General features: G+C 41.3%; 1 protein-coding gene across 1 annotated transcript in view; it reads left to right on the top strand.

Annotated features, from left to right (window-relative positions):
• The window catches only part of ADGRD1 (adhesion G protein-coupled receptor D1), a 717,614-nt gene that overhangs the window by 495,375 nt on the left and 201,351 nt on the right, over nucleotides 1-20,888 (top strand). The window lies entirely within an intron of this gene.

Genomic DNA, 20,888 nt, shown 5'->3' with positions numbered 1-20,888 from the left:
ATATGAGCAGTGTTTCTGTTGAAATCGGCCCCTAATGGTACAAATAACACTTGTTGGTTTAAAATGAATCAGATGTATTCATCTGTAATTCCTGGGTATTCCCATTAAATTGTGAGGATACAGAGATCATGCAACATTAAAAGGGTTATGAAATGCTCTAATTGACTTACCTGCATATAGTGTTCTGTTCTGTCCAATCGGGTGCGCGCCTCTGACGTGTGCGACCGGGACTGGGTGAGGCCACGCCCGTCTCTCCTAGAGTGCAGTGCGCATGTCCGGATCGTCTGGTACGCGACCAGAGACCGGATGTGCGCCGCAGCACTGGAGGACGGAAGTGGGGCATGCCACACTTCCGGTTTCGCCGTCGGATGCGCGCCAAGTGCGCCTGGCCGGGACAGAATACTGATAGTTTACACCTGATAGGTAGGGTATATAGGGTGCCCTCTGATCTAACACACTACATCCCCTTGAGGAAGCGGACATTCCGCGAAACGCGCGTCGGGGCGCACACAGTGACCACCAGGACTCAGCCTAAGGACTCTTTATGGGTAAGACTACCCCAGTAATCTTTCACATAGGGTCGTGTTCAGACCCACTACCTTTATTTCCTGATGTCTGCTTTTGGGACCATTAATGTCCTGTAAACAGCATCTAAGTATGCAAACATATCTAACTAGTCTTATGTTATACTGGTGTTAGTTCTACCCTAAACCCATACTTTATATGTTTATTATACTTACCTTGGCTTTCCTGACTTGTCTCTATGTCATTCTGTGATTGAGTTCTCCTACTCTTATACCGTTTTTTAAATGTTTGTTCATTGTGTATATTTAATAAAGTTTTGTATTGATACTTTTGGAATATATTGGCTATAGACTCTGTTCTTTTCATGTTTATACTAATATTAAGCATGATTTGGGTCTACAGGCGGTACAGTATTTTTTGAACACCAAGGGTATACAATTTCAGGCACACAACACTTTGATACTTTCTCTTCTCAAATTCTTACTCACCCACAATTATTTTTTATTTGATGGCAAATTCTACCATCAGGTAAAAGGCACAGCTATGGGCACAGTTTGCGCACCCACATACGCAAATTTATTTCTAGGGTGGTGGGAAGACACTTTAATTTTTAACGAAGATTTACTTTTTTTCACATGTAACATACTATTCTGGGGGAGGTATATTGATGATATACTGATCTTCTGGGATGGTGACACTACACTTTTTCTTGATTTTATGGATATACTTAATCACAATGACATTGGCATGAAATTCACTCACCACATAAATAAAAACACCATTGATTTCCTTGATCTTCAGATCTCTCTGGATTCTGGTGGCGGTGTCCACACCAATGTCTTTAGAAAAAAGACCGCTACCAATAGCTTTTTACAATATGGCAGCTTTCATCCACAAGCACTTAAGAGGGGAATACCCATTGGTCAGTACCTCAGGGCCAGAAGGAACTGTTCCGAGGAACACACTTTTAAATTAGAATGTGACACCCTCTTCCATAAATTTTTGGCAAGAGGTTACCCCAAAAAAACTCTACATCGAGCTTATGCGAGAGCTAAGGCCACCCCTAGAGAGGAACTGCTTTATGGCAGAACTAAAACAGAGGAAAGATCTGAAACCTCCAACATCAGGTGTATTGGTAATTTTGACACCTGTTCAACTCAGGTCTCTGAGATTTTGAAGAAGCATTGGGCCATTTTACGGTCTGATCCAGATTTAGCGGACGCTATTTCCGACATTCCGAATGTGACCTTCAGACGTGGAAGAAATCTTCGAGAATTCTTAACGCGGAGTCATTACTCCAGACCACTCATCCCTCGTGATACATGGCTTTCATCTCCCGCAGTGGGATCCTTCCCCTGTGGCAGATGTTCCTTCTGTATATACATGCCCAAAACCAAGTGTTTTACTAACCATCTAAACGGTTGTCAATTTACCATCAGACACTTTATCAATTGCCAAACCACCGACGTTGTATATGTTGCCAGATGCCCGTGCCCCAAATTGTATGTTGGCAAAACCACTCAGCAACTCAGGAGAAGGATCTCCAGACATGTCAGCAGTGTTAATATGAAAGAGGATACCTCTATTTCGAGACATGTGAGATCTGTTCATGGGGGCGACTCTAAGATCCTTCAATTTTGGGGCATTACGCAATTAAAACTTGGCCCTAGGGCTGGCAACCTAGACAAGAGACTATTACAGGAGGAGGCTCGATGGATACATAGGCTCGGTTCTCTGAGCCCCAATGGCCTTAATGAGGGTTTTACCTTTATGGCCTTCCTGTAGAGAATATTAAACTATCTTTTTCCCTCGTAGTAAACCTTTTTTTGCTGTATATACCACTCTTGCTGAATATCACTCTTTCTTTTGTGTGATACCTCTGTCGATCTGACAGTTTATGAGACACACTGATTACTACTCATATAGTCCTGATGCATATCTAGTTTCACTACATTAATGTTCAGTAGATATTACTATTGATTGTTGTCATTGTCATAACAGACAACTCCATTTGCTCCTTGCTCTTCCCTACTATTTGGTTATACCTATTAGACCCTTTTGGGAATATTTCTTATTATGTACCTGTGTACATTTATCCTATGTGTGACACTCGTGATTGTATCTGAGCTCTCTATGCGGATATTGTGACGTTCGTATTGTAATTGATGCGTAATTTATACGCTAATTTTTGTGTGACATTTATTGCCACCACTTATTGGGTATCCCGGCGTTATCTACTCGTTTGATTCGTTTGCCTCATTTGAGTGCCGTTCTGAACTCTTTATTGGCTGCCCGTTCTGTCACTCTTCCTGCATATAGAGATTCTCGGATAACAATTACCCGTTTCGGCTGCTGTGCGCATGCGCGCAGCTCCCGTTATGATTTGACACATTGTCACGGTGCTCTATTGGCTCCCAGCCGTGTCACTCTCCTCGGCATGGGGGCTCGTCATTTATGACTGCCTGATTGGCAGATAGTAGAGCCGTTGCCACACACGTCACACATACGTCAGGCATACGAGCTTATATAAGGAGCAGGATTCTACATGCTCATTAGCCCCGTGTTATCCCCTGAGGACGTTACTTCTGTAACGAAACATGTCGGGGGGCTATCGCCATCTTAATAATCACTGACGGCTCAGTCACTTGCTCTAATTGTGTGGGACTGATCCCACGAACGGCAGTCTGCAGCTGCCGAATCAGTCTCTCTCATTGCATCCAGCGATGTGCTGGGTGCGTGCACATTGATCTTTACGATACACATGAGCCGTCTTTTGATACAATTTTAACTTTGTGTTGCTGTCTGTCTGTTTGATCCACTAATAAAAGTTATATTTTAACTGCTACCATTGACACCATTTCTATGGTGGCTGGGAAATTGGGACCTCTGTGCCTCGGCACATTTTTTTCTCACCATTTATCAGTGCGACACTGGCCACACACCTATGAATTATTATTTATTTACTGCATTATTATACCCTCTTATTATGCCCTGATACACTCCGCACGCTTACATATGCCCCCCACATAAAAAAATGAAATACCAGTAATATCCCAAACAGATCAACTGCCAAGCTAAATCTGCGCTCCAAAAGCCAAATGTAACTCCCTCCTTTCTGAACCCTACATTGTGCCCAAACAGAAGTTTACGTCCACATATATGGCATCGCCATGCCCGGGAGGATCCGCTTAACAGTGTATGAGGTATTTGTCTGCAGTGGCACAAACTGGGCACCACATATTGTGCACTAAGATGGCATATCAGTGGAAAATTGCAATTTTCACTTTGCACCATCCGCTGAGCCTTCATTTCTAATAAATATATAAAAAAAACCTGTGGGGTCAAAATGCTCCCTACACCCCTTAAATGCCTTGAGGGGTGCAGTTTCCAAAATAGAGCTCACTACTTGGGGGTTTGTTTTACTAATTGACCTCAGAGCCCTGCCATTGTCGGCCAATGCTGCGAAAATCACCAAAATAGGCCTCAAATGCGCACTGTTCTCTTTCACTCCTAAGCCCTGTCATATGTCCATGGAAATGATCAATGCCATTAGGGGTGCAGTTTCCGAAATAGGGTTACTTCTTAGGGGTTTCTAAAGTACTCTAGTACCTCAGGGCTCTGCAAACGCGACATAGCGCCCGTACACCAAACCAGCAAGATCTGCGCTCTAAAAGCCAAATGGCGCTCATTCTATTTTGAGCTCTGCCATGTGCCCAAACAGCAGTTTAGGGCCACACATGGGGTATTGCTGTACTCAGGAGAAATTGAGTAAAAAATTGTGTCGTTTTTTCTCCTATTACTCCTTGCAAAATAAAAAATTGGGAGCTAAAACAACATATTTTTGGAAAAAATATATATTTTTTCATTTTCACTGCCTAATTCTAATAAAATCTATGAAACACCTGTGGGGTGAAAATGCTCACTACACCCCTAGATAAATGCCCTGGGTGGTATCGTTTCCCAAATGGAGTCACTTTTTAGGGGTTACTACTGTACCGATACCTCAGGGGCTCTGCAAATGCGACATGGTGCCTAAAAAACAATCAAGCAAAGTCTGCATGCCAAGTAGCGCCCTGCCTATTCTAAGCCCTCCTGTGTGTCCAAACGGAAGCTTATTACCACATATGGGGTATTGCCGTACTCCGGAGAAATTGCTTTACAAAGGTTAGGGTGCTTTTTCGCCTTTATTCCTTGTAAAAAGTAGATTTTCATCTTCACAGACTAATTCCAATAAATTCAGCAAAAAATTACAGTTGGGTCAAAATGCTAACTATACCCCTAGAAAAATTTATTGAGAGGTGTAGTTTCCAAAATGGGGTTACTTTTGGGGGGTTTCCACTGTGTTGGCACCACAAGACCTCTTCAAACCTGACATGGTGCATAAAATATATTCTAAAAAAAAGGAGGCCCCAAAATCCACTAGGTGCTCCTTTGATTCTGAGGCCTGTGCTTCAGTCCATTACCACACTAGGGCCACATGTGGGATATTTCTAAAAACGGCAGTATCTGGGCAATAAATATTGAGTGTGTTTTGTCTGGTAAAACTTTCTGTGTTACAGAATTTTTTTTATTACAAATGAATATCGGCAACAAAAAATTACATTTGTAAATTTCACCTCTTCTTTCCTTTAATTCCTGTGAAATGCCTGAAGGGTTAAAACCCCTTTCCGAATGCTGTTTTGAATACTTTGAGGGGTGCAGTTTTAAAAATGGGGTGTTTATGGGGGTTCAAAATTTATGGGCCCCTCAAAGCCACTTCAGAACTGAACTGGTCCCTGAAAAAATAGCCTTTTGAAATTTCCTTGAAAATTTGAAAAGTTCTATGTCTTGTAACGTCCTAGAAGAATAAAAGGATGTTAAAAAAAAACTATGCATTCATAAAATAGACATATGGGAAATGTTAATTAGTAACTATTTTGTGTGGTATTACTATCTGCTTTACAAGCAGTTACATTTAAATTTAGAAAAATCATAATGTTTGCAAATTTTCTCAAAACGTTGGTGTTTCACCAATAAGCAATGAATTTAACGACCACATTTTTCCACTAACATAAAGTCCAATATGTCACAAGAAAACAATCTCAGAATCGCTTGGATAGGTAAAAGCATTCCAAAGTAATTAACACATAAATTGACACATGTCAGATTGGAAAAAATGGGGATGGTCCTGAAGGCCAAAATGAGCTTGGTCCTTTTCTTTTCACATGTGGGAAGGCAAGCAGGGGATTTGGGCTCTGTACACGATAAACAGTGCACTAACCTCTCACAAAAATATATGATGCAATTCCTAGGTGGAAGTCTGGCCAGTGACCAATTGCCCGAATGTTCAGCCTTTGACCCACAGCAAAGATCATGTTATCTATGAATATAGCACTACTACCATACACATTTCTTCATAACTTAGGAATGAAAACCTTAATTTCTCCCATAATTCTACCAGTTAACAATTTCAGGTTAATATACATTCCCCAGTTCCTATTTATAGAAAATATATCTTTCTGAAATATTAATATCCCAGTTTCTGAGCCCAGCAGCCATAGCTTTTTCTCATAGTTTTCTCTCTCAGGATGTTCCTGCCTTCATTGCTTAGTGTTGTATGAATAAATGAGATGTTGCAGCATGACTACCCACACAGGGAGATACAGGAAGGCAGAACTATCTGTACCAACATCATTTTATAGGCATAGCATGGCTCGTCTTAGCAAAGTGACCACCAAATTAAACTGAGACCAAGAACAGAGATGATGGTCATTTGGCTGTCACAAAGGTGTACTATTCAGACTATGCTGGCTGGCAAATTTTAGCCTGAGGGTCAGGCACACAACACTGGCCCATGAGTAGAGGCCCTTCTTTAACCTGTTCAGCTTTGCCTGCCAGATAAAAGAGGCAGAGGTAACAGTTTTTTTAATTGACTCACCAGCGAACAAATACTATTGTGAAGTGCCCATATTACCTCCATAGCAGCGCCAAATAAATACCACCTTGCAGCGCCCATATTTCTCCTAGCAGCACCAAACAAATATCACATGCAGCACACCTTATACCCCGTAGCAGAACCCAATTCCACAATGCAACACAAAATACCTCTCCTGAAGTGCAAAATAAATACCACAGTGCAGCGTACATAATACCCCCTAGCAGCACTAAATACCACAGTGCAGCGCAAAATACCTTCCTAAAAGCGCCAAACAAATACCACAGTGCAGCGCAAAATACCTTCCTAAAAGCGCCAATCAAATACCACAGTGCAGTCCCAGCATAGCATAAAAGTGAATAAATGCACAATGCAACACTGAGGTACTACAAGTCCCAGCATAACCTGTGATAAATGCACAGTGGAAGTAGGACTCACCTATCCTGGGGCTGATGTGAAGGCTGGTTTCAGGGGCAGGCTTTGAAATAGGGCATTTTCCAGGATTCTTCAGCTTGGCAGCGCACATCGCTGGGGACGGAGGTCGGAGGGGAGTGGGAGGGGACCGTGCAGCCTTGCTGATGGAGAGCGGAAGCTGCAGCATGGAAATAGAGGTCAGAGGGGAGGGGGAAGGAGTTACAAAAGGAGGCTGCCTATTAATGTGAATAAATAATGGGCATGGTATCCAGCTGGCCTATACGTACAGGTCTAGGCCAGGCTGCCAGTACAGGGGGGGATTTGAAGTCTTGCACCTATAAAGCACACTTTGTGTACTGCGGTTGAACGCTTTCCAATGTAATAAGCTTTGTGAACTGGGCACTCTCCACTGCTGCCCCATCTTCTCTATAGCATGTCAGCACCAATTATTACTACTTACATACACATTATGAGCCCTGACGTAAAGAGCAGAGGTGGAATGAAGGGCATACAGCATTTAATAACTTTTATGTAGATGCCGAGACCCACACATCCCACTTGCAAGAAATGTATTCCTTTTCTTTATTCCTTTTTTTTTTTAAATTGTGCAGAATTATGAATTTTTTCTTGATATAAAAAAAAAATGAGTTTTACAGGAAAAACATACTTGTTAAATGTTGCTATGGTAATGCAGTACATGTAAATAGATGCAGAATGCAGTTAGACCACTAAGGTCCAAACATGAAAGAAGCAATGAGAAAAGTGTCATGTGCATATTCTATCTGTGTCCTAAAATGACACCTTTTACACTGAGGTTGCTAATAATTATTTAGGTATTCAAAACAAATTGTCTAGATGCTTGATTTTAGAGTACTGCAAAAGCATCCCTGTAGGTTAAAAGGAATGTCTCTTCTCTAAAGACAGCCGCTCCGATAATCAACTGATCACTGCGGGTCCTGCTCCTGGAAGGGGGGCGTTTTATTTGCCCATACATTTCCTCTGCAGGGGTGGCTGGAGGGAAAATTTAGTATTACATACCAGTCATTCAAATGAATGTCTGGCCATCTCATACATGGACGGGCTGGGTCCGCCAAAGCGGTAACCAATTTTTCTGTAGCTCATAGCCCCCTTTATGACATCTATATGCCCTAAAAATGCATATGGAAAAGGATGGTCTTTATGAGACAACCCCTTTAGGAACAGAGATTGGGTGGATAAAAACCTGTTCACATCAGCGTTGGCTGAAAATCCACGGGACAATTGCGGCGCCATTCATTTCTATGGGCCCATGCACACGACCGTGGTTTCCACGGTCCATGCATGGCCCAGGAACCTGGACCGCAGAAAGAACGGACATGTCTTATTAGGGCCGTGTTCTGCAGTCCAGGCTCTTAGAAATTAATGCACGCGACCATGTGCACGGCCTGCGATTTGCGGGTGGCCTGCGGGTGACACTCCACGGCCGTTCGACCCGAAAACACGGCTGTGCACATGGCTACGGTCGTGTGCATGAGGCCTAAGATCACCATGCGCAATGCCAAGTGCCAACTGTAGTGATGTAAACCGTCACTGGACTCTGTTTCACTATTTGGCAGTCTGATAGATGAATCTGGGTTTGGGGGATGCCAGGAGAACGTTACCCACCGTAATGTGTAGTGCCTACTGTAAAATTTGGTGGAGGAGGAATAATGGTCTTGGGTGTCTTTTAGGGTTTGGGCTATGCCCCTTATTTTCACTGAAGAGTAATTTTAATGCTACAGTATACAAATTCATTTTAGACAATTGTATGTTTCCAACTTTGTCGCAACAGTTTGGGGAAGTACGTTTCCTATTTCAGTATGACTGTACCCGTGTGCACAAAGCGAGGTCTATAAAGGCATAGTCGATGAGTTTGGAGTGGAGGAACGTGAGTGGCCTGTACAGACCCCTGACCTTAACCCCATGTAAAACCTTTGGGATATATTGGAATATAAATTGCGAGCCAGGCCCTCTCGTCCAACATCAGTGTCTGACCTCACAAATGCTCTTTTGGCTGAATAGGCAGAAAGTCCCACAGACACACTCCAAAATCTTGTAGAAAGCATTCCCAGAAGAGTGGAGGTTGTTGTAGCCACAAAAGTGGTCCAACTCCATAATTACACCCATGGTTTTAGAATGGGATGTCTAACAAGCTCATATAGATGTGATCATCAGGTGTCTACATACTGGCCATATAGTGTAGGATTACCACATTGTATGTTTCCAAATGGTTTAAGTGCTGCCAACCCAAAACATATAATTGCCCTTAAATGTAACCCTTTTTTTTTTTTGCCAGTGTTACATTTTTTACAGTTGCGCATGAAACTCCTTAACCCCTTTATGTTTTCCGGGCACTGAAAATTTTACTTTAATCAATTTATCATCCAAACGCAAATAACTTATAAAGATACTTCTTGCTTCCCAGTGCAGCGCTTTTGTGAGATCATATCTCCCTCCCCATTGCTGGACATTCAGCTTGTATTGATATATCATCTCAGTCTTCCTGCACTGTGAGCAGTACTCCTCTTCCCTTTTGTGACAAAATGTCACTGCACACGTTCAAATATTTAGATTATTTATTTTTTTTAAAGAGCCAAAATGCATGAAAAAAGCACTTCCGGCATTGTTTTTTTTTACATTTTATTATGAATTACCATTCACCATGATTGACATGATACATTTGCTGAATTTGGTGAACACATGCAAGTAACCGAATCTATTGGCTTGGCTATCACTGAGCAAGTCTTAAAGCGATCGTCTGGTCTCAGGACAAAAATATAAATGTGATGGGGTATATGGAATAATATTACCTGGTGCTCTCCAGTTGCCCCCCTCTGCCTTGTATCCACCGTTTTAACATCTCCTCTCTGTGGTCTCAAAATGGCCACAACACTTCTCAGACTGAGTCTAACACACTCCCTCTGTTCACGGATTGGACAGAACTGGTCACGTGAGCAGCTTTGGCTAATCTGAGAACAGTGGGAGTGTCTCAGACTCGTAGTCTATGAAGCACTGCAGCCATTTTGGAATAGCACAGAGGGGACCCTAATATCGCGAATGCACAGTAGAGGGGCACCAGGTAATATTACTCCATATACGTCATAATATTTAAAATGTTGTCCCTAGACCGGAGGGTCGCAGGCCGATATCAGCAACAAAATGACAGGGAGACGGGAGCACTGGAGCGATGTAAGAAGTGATTCAAGTCCTTGTGGAAAGTGGCACGTCTATTAGGGCGTGTGAATAGTCAGTTCTGTGACAGGAAGCGGTTAATAATCATGTATTAATTATATTATTTCATGTATTCATGGTATATAACGGTCTCATGTTCACAAAATTGAATAAACAATTGTCACAGTCCTGCCCCATTACAGCCTAGCACCGCCTAAACTCTGCTGTAACATTGTAAAATGTAACAAACATATAATCTAAGGATAACTACACAAAACATATTAATCTCCTGCATATCTACAACATATGTTAGATTTCAAGGCCGCTTGACAAAACCACTATAAAAAAAAGGTTTAGAGGAATGTAATAGAATGAATATAATATATTATGTTGTTAAGCAAAACCTTTTCAGCCCCAGTTATGTGTATTGTTGGCTGCGGGTGCTGACTTTGAATTTGTTTTATTTGATTGTTCATATGACCTCCAGGCTTACATCTAGAGACTGCGAATGGGTTTGAAAGTCGAAACTTATTTTCTATGCAGTATGCGGGCATGGATACAACCAATGTTAGCGGGTGAAAAGAACATACCTTGTTCTTATTGCTCTATGTTGTTGTTATGAGAAACATTGCAATGATATTGTAACATTTATACTATGGTCCTTTTTACTTAATAAGGAGACGTAAGGAAGTGATTCGAAAAAGGATATAACCGTGATGTAATATGTTCTGATAAAAATAACATTGATTCCTTATTACATTTTATGTTTGATATAGTAAAGGGTATTAACCCATAAAAAAATATCCCGGTAAATACTCTTCTCTCATGTTGTTAGATTTCCATTAACAATTTCATGGCCACCATTACAGCTCCCGCAGATGTTGTACTTGTCACCCAGCGTTCCCAGGTGACTTGATAACCAGCAATGAAGTAATAGATGCCACACTCCTATATAACTGTAAAGTTCGACAGATGAGCCATGTAATAGTGTAGAAAAGCTGAGCTTTTTCGTGGCACCTGTAATGGCAGCCGTATTGGTTGACATCCAGCATCCAGAATTTGCAAAAACTTGACATATAAGGACATCTCATGGACTTTTTTTTTAATGTAGGGGTAAATTATTATTACTAATAGTAAATGCTTCTATAGTATTGTCCTCCTTTTTTACTTTTTCACATTTTATTTCTATGCCCCAGAACAGTGCCAGCCTCTTTTTCCCTATAAGCACTAGTCAAACTGCGCCATAAATGCTTGTCATAATGCCCCCATCATTGCGCTCTACCTTGCCCTATAAATGCCAGTCACACCACCCCTATAAGTGACAGCTACAACACCCCTATAAGTGACAGCCACAACACCCCTATAACTGACAGCCATCCTGGCCATTACAAGTGCCAGACTTGTAATTCCCCTCTTTCTTGCTGAAAGCTGATTGGCTGGAAGAGTACCTGGAGCTTCAGGTGCATAGACATGCTGACATTTATTGGTCAGACAGCTTCAGACATCTGCACGCCAGGCATCACCTCTGTAAACCTGAAGCTCACAGGACTTCCAATGATTGGCTTTTCGTCACTTCAACTTTACAGATCTAGGGGAAACTACTCCTACATACTTGCTTATACAGACAGCTCAATGGACAGGACACAACAAACATACATATTCTTCCATCACTTGTTAAGGGCTTCTTTAAACCAGTGCTTAGCAAAACATAAAATACATTGCACCAATAAACCTACTACCAACAGCATTAAACATAACAAGTGTAAATTACGCCTACACTTTTTAAACCAGCAAACTCATACAAAGAATGAACTGATTGCATTATATTATACAAGACATCAAGTAGAATAGAAAGAGTTTTACAATGTTTCATTGCCTGCAGTCAATCAGTGTTTGACACTTCTTGGTATAGAGTATCCGGTACATGGATCATACACCAATCAGTCATAACAATAAATCCACTGACGTGAATTGAAAAAAATGGATTATCTCATTATCATGTCACCCAACATGGGCTGAGATGTATTAGGCAGCAAGTGAACAGTCCGTTCTTGAAGTTGATGTGTTGGAAGCAGGAAAAATGGTCTTGGGTAAGAATCTGAGCAATTATCACAAAGGTCAAATTGTGATGTGTAGAGGACTGGAATCGGTTCAGGAACATGAGAAAGAGTTCAAGGTGTTGACTTGTCTCCCAAATTCCCCAGATCTCAATCCCATCGAGCATCTGTGGGATGTGCTGGAAAAACAAGTCTGATCCTTGGAGGCCGCACCTGACAACTTACAGGACTTAAAGGATCTGCTGCTAACATCTGGGTGCCAGATACCACAGGACACCTTCAGAGTACTTTTCTTGTGGAGTTCATGCCTTTTGTCAGCACAAAGGGACCTACACCGTATTAGGCAGGTGGTTTTAATATTATGGCTGATTGGTGTATATTACTTATAGGAAAGGAACAGCTGTCAATCAAAGCTTTTTTAGTGTTTTGCTGTGGTGTTTTCATGCTGTTTTCTTGGTCAAAAACACTGTAGCTAGATGTTACTTTAAAGTCTATAGTGAAATATTAAAAAGTCTACATACATAGTGTTTTGATTTGCAGTGATTTTGAGTTTTTTGAAAACGCAGCATGTTCTGTGTATGGCAGTTTGTTGTCATTTTTCCCATAGGCTTTTCTATAAAACTTGAAAAACACCATAAATAAACATCAAAATGCCACCAAAAATGCTTGAAAAATACACCATGAATTTTTTTTGAAACTTATGGCATTTTTTGAAAAGCATTTAAAAACGCTAAAAAAATAGTGTGTGAAAGAGGCTTTAGATAAAAGTAGGTGTACAATTTGCATGTGGACCTTGAGTTTATAGGCTTCATTTCTTGCCATTGTTTCCTTGTGAAAGATGTAAGTGTGGCAGCTGCGCTGTCAAGCTTTCCTCTGGTATCTCTCCACATGTGCAGTGCCATTTCTCATGCAAATAAGAACAATGCTTACAAAGCCCTTTGAGACAATTTACATGAATAATAAAATAGCTCAAAGAGATCTGTTGCTCAATGGAATACGTTACCAGCCTTGGAAAGAATCACATTTGTCCGTGAGAGCAGGATAAGAAGTAAATGTCTTGTTTTTTAGTTTTACTGTTAATAATTAATATGGAATTTATTTGCAGAATAGAATGATTTTTGAGAAAGTATTCCATGTCAACAAATGTATGTAAACAGAGAGATATATTGGAGGCAACATTAACCCCTTAGCGCACCAGGACGCACCGGTACGTCCTGCATTGAAGTGCTTTTAGGGTATGTTCACACGCTGAGAGGCAGTTACGTGTGAAAAGACAGACTGTTAACAGCTGCCTCGTTTCACACGTAAAAGCTCCTCCTCGTAATTTACGAGGCGTCTGAGACGCTCGTAAACCTTGAGCCGTGCTTCATTGATTTCAATGAAGAACGGCTCAAATTACGTGGCAAAGAAGTGCCCTGCACTTCTTTGCCGAGGCAGTAAATTTACGGGTCGTCGTTTGACAGCTGTCAAACGACGACTCGTAAATAACAGGTCGTCTGCACAGTACGTCGGCAAACCCATTCAAATGAATGGGCAGATGTTTGCCGACGTATTGCAGCCCTATTTTCAGACGTAAAACGAGGCATAATACGCCTCGTATACGTCTGAAATTTGGCCGTGTGAACATACCCTAAGGCACAGGGACGTCCTGGCTAAAAACTGTCACCCTGTCAAAGGACAAGGTGACAGAACTGTGCCGTCAACTGTTTATGACAGTTGACCGACACAGTAAGACGGCAGGGGACCATTCACAGCGGTCTCCTGCTGGCGATCGCTGTGATTGGTCAGTCAAAGCAGACTGACCAATCACAGCTCCATGACGTAGTGTATGTGATGGCGCTGGCTCAGAAGCTGAGCCAGCGCTATCACCGCTGGGAATCGGCTGTCCGACGCCCCTCTGCAACGGCCAGGACCGGAGCTAGGCTCCGATCCGGCCGATTAACCCCTTCGATACATTGATCAACGTGATCGATGCATCAAAGTGTCTTGTAGCCTGTCGGCAACCACGATGGTTGCCACGGGCGCGGGTGTCAGCTGTTTGTCACAGCTGACATCGTGCCCTAACGGCCAGGACCAGAGCAAGGCTCCGATCCGGCCGATTAACCCCTTAGATGCAGCTATCGCTGCATCTAAGTGATTAGATCGTACCCTATGGTTACTAATGACAACCATCGGCACCCGCGGGTGTTACGATGGTTGCTATGGCAACCATAGCCTAACAATCGCTTCCTAGTACGGAAGCCTATTAGGCCCCGCCGGGAGGCGAAGCCTAATAGGCTTGCTGTCAGTGAATAGCTGACAGCTCTAATACACTGCACTATGTAGGTAGTGCAGTGTATTAGAATAGCGATCAGGGCTTAATGCCTTCAAGTTCCCTAGTGGGACAAAAAAATAATAATTAAAACAAGTTAATAAAAATGTTGTAAAAAAGTTAAAAAAAATAAGTTTCATGTTAAAAAACACTATAACAGCCTTTTTTCCTATAATAAGTCTTTTATTATAGGAAAAACCAAAAAACATAAAAAAATTACACATATGTGGTATCCCCGCGTCCGTAACGACCCAAACTATAAAAATATCACTCTATTTTACCCGTACGGTGAACACCGTAAAATGTTTTAATAAAAAACTATTCCATAATCGCTGTTTGTTAGTCACTACCCCTCGCAAAACAGAATAAAAAAAGGGATCTAAAAGTTGCATGTACCCCAAAATTATACCATTAAAAAACGCAGCCCGTCCCGCAAAAAACAAGCTCTCCCGCCGCTTTTTTGATGGAAAAATAAAAAAGTTATGGCTCTCAGAATATGGTGACACAAAAAATAAATTATTTGAAACAAAAGTGATTTTATCGTGCAGACGCTGCAAAACATAAGAAAAACTATATACATCTGGTATCACCGTAATTGTACCGACCCGCAGAATAACGTAAAATTGTCATTCATAGCGCATGGCGAACGCCGTAAAAAAATAAATAATAAAAAACATCAGAATTGCAGGTTTTTGGTCACATTGCTTGCCAAAAAAATGAAATACAAAGTGATCAAAAAATCGCATGTACCCCAAAATGGTACCAATGAAATCTACAGATTGTCCCGCAACAAATAAGCCCTCACACAGCTCCGGTGGAGAAAAAATAAAGACGTTTTGGATCTCAGAATATGGCAATGCAAAATGTGCAAAGTGTCCAAAAGCGGATAAGATCGGGCGCCATTTATCAGTGCGATACTAGCCACACATCTGTGGATAATTATTTATTTACCCCATTATTATACTCTTATTATACCCCTGATGTTCTCTGCACAGCTTACATATGCCCGCACATCATAACTGAAATACCAGCAAAACCCCAAACAAAACAACTAGCGAGCAAAATCCACGCTCCAAAAGCCAAAGGGTGCGCATGTGTAGGTCCACATATATGGCATCGCCATACCCGGGAGAACCCGCTTAACAGTTTGAGGTATTTGTCTTCAGTGACACGAACTGGGCACAAAATATTGTGCACTAAAATGGCACATACCTGTGGAAATTTGCAATTTTCACTTTGCACCATTCACTGAGCATTCATTTCTAATAGAAAAAAAAAAACCTGTGTGGTCAAAATGCCTTGAGGGGTGCAGTTTCCAAAATGGGGGTCACTACTTGGGGGTTTGTTTTACTATTTGACCTCAGAGCCCTGCCGTTGTGGGCTAATGCTGCAAAAATCACCAAAATAGGTCTCGCATGCGCCTTTCACTCCTAAGCCTTGTCATATGTCCAGGCAAATGATAAATGCCTTAAGGGGTGTAGTTTACAAAATGGGGTCACTTCTCAGGGTTTTACACTCTACTCTGGTACCTAAGAACGCTCTGCAAATGCGACATGGCGCCCATACACCAGTCCAGCAAAATCTGTGCTCTAAAAGCCACATGGCACTCCTTCCATTTTGAGCTCTGCCATGTGCCCAAACAGCAGTTTAGGGCCACACATGGGGTATTGCCGTACTCGAGAGAAATTGGGTAACAAATTATGTGTTGTTTTTTCTCCTATTACCCCTTGTGGGAAAAAAAAATTGGGTGCAAAACTACATATTTTTGGGAAAAAAAAATTATTTTTCATTTTTACTGCCTCATTCTAATACAATCTATGAAACACCTGTGGGATCAAAATGCTCAGTACACCCCTAGATGATTACCCTGAGGGGTAAAGTTTCCAAAATGGAGTCACTTCTCAGGGGTTTCTACTGTACGGGTACCTCAGGGGCTCTGCAAATGTGACATGGCACCCAAAAAACAATCAACCAAAATCTACATGCCAAGTAGCACTCCTGCCATTCTGAGCCCTGCGGTGTATCCAAGCAGCAGTTTATAACCACATATGGGGTATTGCCGTACTCGGGAGAAATTGCTTTACAATTGTTGGGGTGCTTTTTCTCCTTTATTCCTTGTGAAAATGAAAACAATTCAACATTTTAGTGGAAAGAATGTAGATTTTTCATTTTCACTGCATAATCCCAATAATTCAGCAAAAAAACTGTAGGGTCAAAATGCTCACTATACCTCTAGATAAATTCCACGAGGGGTATAGTTTCCCAAATAGGGTCACTTTTGCCGGGTTTGCACTATTTTGGCCCCTCAGTGGCTTTGCAAATGTGACATGGGGCCGCAAACCATTCCAGCAAAACTCGAACTCCAAAAGTCAAATGGCGCTCCGTCCTTTCTAACTTCCGCCATGTGTCCAAACAGCAGTTTATTACCACATATGGGGTATTGCTATGCTCAGAAGAGTTTGCTTTACAAATATTGGGGTGTTTTTTCTCCTGTTGTAAAAATTAAAAAATCTGAGCTAAAACTACATTTTATTAGAAAAAATTTAGATTTTCAATTTCACGGCATAATTCCCATAAATTCAGCAAAAACCGTGTAGCGTCAAAATGTACACTATACCCCTAGAAAAATTCCTTGAGGGGTGTAGTTTCCAAAATGGGGTCACTTTTGGGGAGTTTCCACTGTTATGGTCCCTCCAGGGCTTTGCAAACACGACATGGCACCGAAAACCAATCCAGCAAAATCCAAATGGCCCTCGTTCCCTTCTGAGCCCTGCCATGGGTCCAAACAGCAGTTTATTAGCACATATGGGGTATTGCTGAAATCGGGGGACATTGCTTTACAAATGTTGGGGTGCTTTTTCTCCTTTATTCCCTGTAAAATCTAAAACATCGTATGTTTTTTCAGAAAAAAAGTAGATTTTCATTTTCACAGACCAGTTTCAATAAATTTAGCCAAAAACCTGTGGGCTAAAAATGCTAACTATACCTCTTGAAAAATTCCTTGAGGGGCGTAGTTTCCAAAATGGGGTCACTTTTGGGGAGTTTCCACTGTTTTGGTCCCTCCAGGGCTTTGCAAACACGACATGGCACCGAAAACCATTCCAGCAAAATCTGCGCTCCAAAATCCAAATGGCCCTCGTTCCCTTCTGAGCCCTGCCGTGGGTCCAAACAGCAGTTTATTACCACATATGGGGTATTGCCGTAATCGGGAGACCTTGCTTTACAAATGTTGGGGTGCTTTTTCTCCTTAATTCCTTGTAAAAACTAAAACATCGTATGTTTTTTCAGAAAAAAAAGTAGATTTTCATTTTCACAGACCAGTTCCAATAAATTTAGCAAAAAACCTGTTGGCTAAAAATGCTAACTATACCTCTTGAAAAATTCCTTGAGGGGTGTAGTTTCCAAAATGGGGTCACTTTTGGGGGTTTCCACTGTTTTGGCAACACAAGACCTCTTCAAACCTGACATGGTGCCTAAAATATATTCTAATAAAATAGAGGCCCTAAAATCCACCAGGTGCTCCTTTGCTTCTGAGGCCGGTATTTCGGTCCATTACCACACTAGGGCCACATGTGGGATATTACTAAAAATTGCAGAATCTGGGCAATAAATATTGAGTTGCATTTCTCTGGTAAAACCTTCTGTGTTACAGAAAAAACTGTATTACAAATGAATTTCGTTAAAAAAATAAAATTGAAATTTGTAAATTTCACCTCTACTTTGCTTTATTTCCTGTGAAACGCCTAAAGGGTTAAAATAATTCCTGAATGTGGTTTTGAATACTTTGAGGGGTGCAGTTTTTAAAATGAGGTGTTTTATAGGGGGTTTCTAATATATAATGCCCTCAAAGCCACTTCAGAACTGAACTGGTCCCTGAAAAAATAGCCTTTTGAAATTTTCTTGAAAATGAGAGAAATTGCAGCTAATGTTCTAAGCCTTGTGAGGTCATAGAAAAATAAAAGCACGTTCAAAAAAAACTATGCAAACATAAAGTAGACATATGGGAAATGTTAACTAGTAAATATTTTGTGTGATATTACGATCTGTTTTACAAGCAGATACATTACAATTTAGAAAAATTCTGATTTTTTCACATTTTCTCAAAATGTTGGTGTTTTTTACAAATAAATATTGAATTTAACGACGAGATTTTTTCAGTATCATAAAGTACAACATGTCACAAGAAAACAATCTCAGAATCGCTTGGATAGGCAAAAGCATTCTGGAGTTATTACCACATAAAGTGACATGTCAGATTTGCAAAAATAAGGGGTTAATATTCACAATATGTGAGCAAACAAGAATTAGGTATCAGCCTCAAAATACAATTGTGAATGCCCTTAAATGTTATGGTTTTCTATTGTGTTTCATGCACGAGATAAGGCATGTTCTCATCCTAGAATCTGGGATATTCTAAGAGGTAAGAGAAGAATTGCTTAAAGGTATTCTCTGGTTTAGACATCACTTTTCCATATACACCCTATTAGGGCATGCTGAGCTATTAGAGGAGGGGTCTAGTCTGACAACTACCCCAGAGGACCTCTGGCATCTATTTAAAAGGGGTTTTCCAGCCAATAAAAATTGATGGCATATCCTCAGGATACCTGTGAATCGTCGCTAAATGCGTATGGAAGATTCACAGTGAGCAAAAAGAAATTTAGGGGAGCAGCACTCGTATGAGCGCTGTGGCCCCTTCCAAACAGCTGATCGGCGGGAGTCCCAGGGGTCACACCCCGACCGATCAGCTATTGATGGCCTATCCTGAGGATAGGCCATCAATTTTTATCGGCTGAAAAACCCCTTTAATGATTACAGTGGATGTCCTGCAATGCTCAGTTTTTTTTAGGGTTCACCGGAAAAGGCTTTTCCCCAGGTTTATCAAGGGGTGGTTCACCAGTGAGTCCTTTTGAGATAAGTTTTACTCTGAGGGCACCAGAGGTATATCTATAGGGGGTGCAGAGGGGGCCCTAAGGTCAAAGACACCAGTATTATTAATGGTACGTGGGGGATGAGGGCCTTGGTACAGATTTTGCATTGGGGTCCAGGAGCTACAAGTTTCATCTCTGGGGGGGGCTCAAGCTAAATTGAGATTGTTCTGACTTAACATCTTTAAATGCAAAAAGATTGTACTACATGCTGGACTATCTTTTTGAATATACTATTGCATCTTGGTGGTTGACATTGTTGCTTTGCTGTAATGGAGTTTGTATGTTCTGCTTCTGGTATGCTCCCACATGCCAAAAACATACTGTTGGCTTATTAGGCTTCCGATAAAATAACGCATGGTGTGTGTATGCCAGGCATAGCGAAATTCAGCTGCGAGCCCCTCGGTGTAAAAGAATTAATGTGAGGCACATTGCTGCCCAATATGTGAGTGTTATATAGGGAAACATGGAGAAACAATAATGCTGCCGGTCATCAGAATGCTCAATATTGTACGATGCATTGATTTTACTGAAAAGCTGCACTATGTTTGGATTTTATTGTTATGAAAGAATAACTGGAAAATCTTGTGGGAACTTAATGTATCAGTCTAGGGGAGATAGAAATATAATGTAAGGGCTTCTACAAAATCTCTTATTATAGGCTAAAGGAACTATCAAATATTAAAAGTCATTTGCTGAGGCACAATGCGTTCCCTACCGGAAATAGACGCTAAACTGCCTATAAAATGTTCTCTCTCTGCAATGTACGAGCTCTACCAGATCAATATGGCTCACTGGATGGCTGTAAGCACTATATTGAATAATACATAAATCATTAAATAATACCAAATTGTTGCCTTCACTCAGAAGATTTGTAGACGTTAAGAGTCTGCAGTTTTATCGCTGTGTTCTCAAAGGCAATATTTATCTCCAATGTAGAAAGCCTTGATATCTATTGGTCTCCTGTTGCTTATCCGCAGAAGGCACAAGCGTAGCCTGGGGCCGGCCTTCCAAATTTTTTTGCACATGATGCCCTGTTTGCAGCTATAGAATCAATTCAGCATATTTGCAGTTAATAGTGATTCCCATATTGGAGAATTAATGAGGAAGAGATTTATTTACGATTTACTATCTTATGATCATAGTTAATGACTGGTCCTAATATCAGGTTACCAACTGGTAACAATTTTGATTCCAAAAGGTAAAAAAGCAAATTTTCTCATTCATTGCTTAGGGCTTGAACGCATGGCAGAGCTGTGTTTATGGGGCCGTAGGCAGTCCGTGACCGCTATATGAGGCCCCTGTATGGCGCCATATTGAAGAGATATTCTCCTCTAAAAGATTTGTTTTGTAAACAGAAAATATCCTGTGTATGTTCCATATGATATTGGAGGCATATGGTATGGCTTCATAGACTTCTATGGGTGCCTTATTACGGCTCCATACAATTGTGAGCTTGTACAGAGCCGTAATAAAGCAATGAGATAGAGCCCCTCCTCAGGACTTTTCTGCCGTATTGGTTCTATTGGTCTTGCTGCACCTAAGCAGCCTCC

The sequence above is a fragment of the Rhinoderma darwinii genome, chromosome 1 (genome assembly GCF_050947455.1).
Source record: "Rhinoderma darwinii isolate aRhiDar2 chromosome 1, aRhiDar2.hap1, whole genome shotgun sequence".
In the NCBI taxonomy this organism is placed as follows: Eukaryota; Metazoa; Chordata; class Amphibia; order Anura; family Rhinodermatidae; genus Rhinoderma; species Rhinoderma darwinii.
This window is presented reverse-complemented; position numbering and strand designations above follow the sequence as displayed.